The following is a 5,454-nucleotide window of genomic DNA, read 5'->3' on the forward strand; positions in this document are numbered from 1 at the left end:
GTTTGTAAACACCAAACACATTATATAGAGCCATCCACAAGCCCGGTCTATACTTTTAGGTCGGAGTGTCAGTGATTGCTCAAAACTTAGATTTATTATCATCCCCGATTAGATAAGACATTGCGAGTTGTAACCTAGTTGGATTATCAAATTTGATGGACGTAGAAAGAACCATTAACTTTCACCTCACTGGGGATTAGAAATTGAAAAAACAAAAGACTAATTAGGTAGGTATATATTTATCCTATCTAAAATTTGGAGACAAATAATTAAGTTTGGTTTCTTCTTGTGACAAATCAAATATATTTTTTATTTAAGTTATATACATATTATATATGTCAAAATATGAGTTTTGTTCTTGGCCTTCCAAAAATAGAGTTTATTCCCTCGCTTTTATGGTAAGACCATGAGAGAGAGCTCAGTTTACAAAATGAAGCATGTCAATTTCTCCTATCACCGTCTGAAAAATAAAAAGAAGGAAGAATTTGCACTTGGACTTCTGAAAAAAAAAAAGGGCAAACATGGAATGACAATTTTGTTTGGTTTAACCTAAATATCAACGAACGAACCAATAGGATGTCACATGTATGGATGGTTCACTAAGGTCCCAATACATATTTGTCACAGTGTGCAGGCGTGAGGTGCGCATGCAATTAACTACCTATCAATGATAGGACACAATAGGACAGGTGCTTTATATTATATACTATCTATAATTATATACAAAACAACTTGTACAATATTGCTCAAATTTTGAGTGTTCAAACTTAATCCTTCACATTGCTAGTGGGTCGGTCGGGTTCGCGAAGAGCCAAAACGTGGGACAACAATCGTGATAACTAAATTTCATTGAAAACAATCCAAAGCAACTTGGCTCTTTAAAATCTTTGAGTATAGTTGGAGCTGATAAAATTTAGATTTTGAAAGAGACGGAACAGGTAGCTTGAAACAGAAATGGCAAAGTCCGGTGGACTACACTGAACGAGCATGGATCTTCCAGAACAAAGAAAGAAAGAAAAAGATAACACAGCCAGAGAGGTCGGCCAGTGGGAGAACAAGCCCACAACTAATATGATTTATTCCTCACCATCCAATTACATGCACTACTACGTTAAGATGAAGTCCGCACAATTTGGAGGGTGTATAACAAGCTTAACTTACTAGAAGTTTGTTGGTGTTAGTTTAGCTTTGATACTAGAAGCCATGGTGTATTAGTCGTAGATCGGAGGAGTACTAATTGTAAAACCATTTTGTGAATGACAATGATTATGCCGAGAATAATTGAGGGAATATTGACTTGGCAATCAAGTTAATGAAATCTCTAGAACTCTCGGTGCCTTAAGGAAATAAACATATTGGAGTCCTAATTACATGCAATCAATTAAGGGCCTTTATTAAGTAAATACAAGGAATAAGAGTCATGATGGGACTATAATTGATCAGATATGATTTGGGTTGATATCCTTTCCGATAATAGGGAGGAATTGATTGAAACCCTAGCTATATAACCTAGGAGCAGTCCCTGCTTCCATACCGATAGAAACTCACGGAAACTATAAGCCTATTTCAATAGTAGAGTTCATTGAGAGGTACTGGAAGTAGAAGACTACTTCTACTTTGTTCGTAAGGATCAATGGTTTCACCTTCATAACCATGTCTTCCGAATTCTACAGATAAGTTCAATATAATTAGTCGATCTCTATTTCATATTGATTTGATTTATTCGTGATCCTAATGGCTTGTTGTTGTGATTTCATAATATGTCTTACACTAATAACCTAGGGTTTAACGGTAGGTGGTCTGCTGCTAGTGTGCAAGTCCTACAGGAGTGCTGTTACTAGTCAACTATATATAGTCTGAAAGTACATAGGTGGTCTGCTACTAATTGCAACGAAGCATTTTGAGTTACAACCCCGCACATAGAGGTTTGTTAGAATGTTCATGAGTTTCCAGTGGCTCAGGACGAAAACCTGCAAAGACTTAATACAGTTTTTATTTCTCATACGTACATGATTCTTTGGCTCAACATAGCTTCAATAAAATAAAATGATTTAAATGAAAAAGAATACCACATAAGAGTTGGGTCATTACAACAACAACAAAAAAAAAACATTATTCCACTAAGTGGTGCCTGTAGTTGGGTCATTAAAAGAAAAAAAAAGGGTTGTGCAATCTAAACATCAATTTTTTCCTTTCACACACCCCTTCCAATTTCTAGTCATAGGATCAAATATATTGAATAATATCAATGGACAAAAATTCACATGAGTGTGTGAGATATAAAAAGATGTGTGCAAATAGCACTATCCAAAAAAACAGTTTTAACAAATGACCTCTGCATCGAATAAAATTTGGAGCCCCTTTGGTTTTGAAGCCATGGGCGGTTGCACCTGGAGCCCTTGTTTAGGAAGAACATGTTCAATGTATTGGACCTAGATGACTAAGGTGAAGAGAATATGAGTGCATACTTGGACTTAGTAGTGGACTATGGTCGGGCTCGTGACACAACAATGGATGTTAATTAGAGCCTGCTTCGAAATTGTGATTACTGGGTTTGCCACGTACACGCAGAGGCAACTCAATCAAATAGTCGTACTAGATTAAGGACTGGTTTGGTATTGCTGTACTTTAAAAAAAAAAAGTTGTTTTTGTTGTGCTGTAAGAATAAGCAGCTGTGAAATAAAACTGTAGAGTGTTTGGTAAACTTTTTTGTAAAAATGCTTTTGAAAAAAAAAACAGTATTATAGTGTTTGGTAAACTTTTATGTAAAACAGATGTGAAAAAAGCCGGTTTTTCAAAGCTGGGTTTTGCAGCTTCTTGTTTTTGACTTTTTTTCACCCAAAACTGTGAAAAAAAACTGAAGCATAATGTTTACCAAACCAGACCTAAAAAGGCGGATTAGAGCATGGCTCTATTACATGGCTTCACCATGTACACTCAGAGGCAACTAAGCAACTTCCCAAACCGATGAAGAAAGTTGGAGCATGCTAATTGAGCAAGAGCTGGTGGAGCAGAGCTTAAGGAAATCCTAGGGGCGGTAAGACTAACTAACTGGAGCAAGGGACCATGTCACTCTTAAGGAAAGTGGTACAGGGGCTATCTTGGCTTGAATCTTGCTAAGTTGGAGATTGTTGGAGTAGTTTGATTCAACAACAATCTACCGATTAAAAGTAGGTAATCCATTACAAACTGCATCAAGACTTGTAAGTTTAAACCTCGCACCAAGAGGTCCATTGACCTAAATAGTTAAGACGAGGGATACAATGAATGCGTACTTGGACTTAGTAATGGGCTCAACACTACAAATTTAAACATTCTCATTTCAAACGATGATCGATGGAGTTTGTCCCTTAGTTTTCTTCTTTCATGTGAAGCCCAAGTTCTATTGTCTAATTCATCTGCGCAGGTTTCAGTGTGCGTTACTCTGTTTGGGCTTTGGATTCGTCAACCTGAGGCTAATCACAACACCATTTTATTGACCAATTTTGTGGCCAAAGTTTGGTGCTTTATCCGTGAATGTCTATATATTTCCGTGGGCTTTAATTCAATTCCGCAGGGCATCTTTTAGAACATTTTGGATGGGCGCTATTCAATTTAATTTAGTTTGACACTAAAACATTTAATGGTTCGTTTTGGTTTGGTTTTGATTAATACTATTATTAAGACTAAACCAAACAGACCTATTGTAAACTGGTAGTTCGGTTGGTTTAAGCTTATTTCAACACATCAATAAAAATGTCCCACATTTGTAGGCTTTTAATTTTTTTAAATATCCATACATTTCAATTCGACCAATAGATTTAGTTTTTCAAAACATGAAAATGTCATCAAGTAAGACTAGTTTCAACTAAATAAAATCTCATGCTAGCTAACAAAGTATTAGTTACAATTGCGTAAACATAAAATAGAAACAAATCTCGTACTTGTGAATACTACTTATGTTGGCATTAATAATGTGTAGGGTAAGACCTCAAATAACTTATAATATGTGTAAAATAAATAAAATTAATGATTAAAAGATATATTATATGTTCGGTTTGGTTTTGGTCAGTTTCAAAAGTATTAAAATGAATCAAACCAAAAAAAATTGGTTCGCTTTGATTTTTAAATTGCCTGACATTTTTCTTAGTCAAAATCAAATTAAACTGACCAAAAAAGTTCTGATCGATCACTTTGGTCGGTTTGATGCCCCCTCTATTTTTTTGCTCTTTTATCTCTACTAATCGCTGGGCAAATTCAGTGTCGGATCCCAAAAATTTGAATAAGTGATAAATACGGAATATCTCATGATCATATGGTTTTCACAAAAATAGAACTACATCTACATCTCTTTTTTTGTTAATCACATTAACTATAACATGCTTTAGAACTTACGTGAGACTACTTTTGAAAGAGATAAAAACGATTTCTGACAATTAAAAGTAATTTCACATTTACTCAAAAAACCTATATTTCTGAGTCATAGAAGTTCTTTTTAAGATGTTTTTAGGAAAACACTTATATAGACAAGTATTCCTCACAAACAATCCAAACGGACAGCTTTTCGAGATCTCTGCATATTTGTAAATTTATGATCACTAGCCTGACAGTGAAAATTGGCTGGTTTCTGGGTTCTAGATCGGAACTTACAAGCACGAGACAAAGAGAAGGATGGAGAAAAGTGAGAAAACAGACACAGGATACGTTCAATAAGGCCTAAGGCACAAGGCTGTGGGGCACATATACCCTTGAGATAATTACCGATACAGGGTCAGACAAGCTGCCAAATTGAATTAGCACAGTGACCTTATGGAAAATATATATGGTTATTGCTTATCACCAATATCCTAATCCCGAGAGGTGGACTTGAAACACCTACATAAAATTCAGTACTTTTGCGTTCTTTTTCCTTTGAACACTTGAGAAGGCTAAATTGAGAGATAGTTGATAGAGTTTTATGATGGTACTAGCTCGAATTTTGTATCCCTGACACCACAGTACAACACTACTGCCCCCATAACACTCAGTTATGATTCTGTTTTAGTGTACTTGTTATTAGTATGCTTTTTACCTTGAATCTCCTTGTGAAAAAAGCTCATATATTACAGCAAAATGTTAAATAAGAAAAGAAAAATAGGAGGAGTTTGACTAATTTATGTCGGTTGATTTTCTTTGATTAATTCAATTCAACGACTATAAGAAAAGAGGAGAAGCACGGGGGGAGAAAACGGAGTGCAAAAATTATTTCCCGAAACTACCTTAATTTATGAAGAGAATAATTCAAACTTGTATGTAAGAGGACAAACACTATACCATAGACTAACCAATTGATCTAACACGCATTTTTCAGATTACTTATTTCAATTCAAATGCTTGTTGGGAAATTTGAAACCCATAAAATGAAACAGAAAATTACCTAAACCGAGAGCAATATTGGACCACAACACTATCATAAATCATAATCATGTCATATGG

Source organism: Malus domestica, chromosome 08, assembly GCF_042453785.1.
Source record: "Malus domestica chromosome 08, GDT2T_hap1".
In the NCBI taxonomy this organism is placed as follows: Eukaryota; Viridiplantae; Streptophyta; class Magnoliopsida; order Rosales; family Rosaceae; genus Malus; species Malus domestica.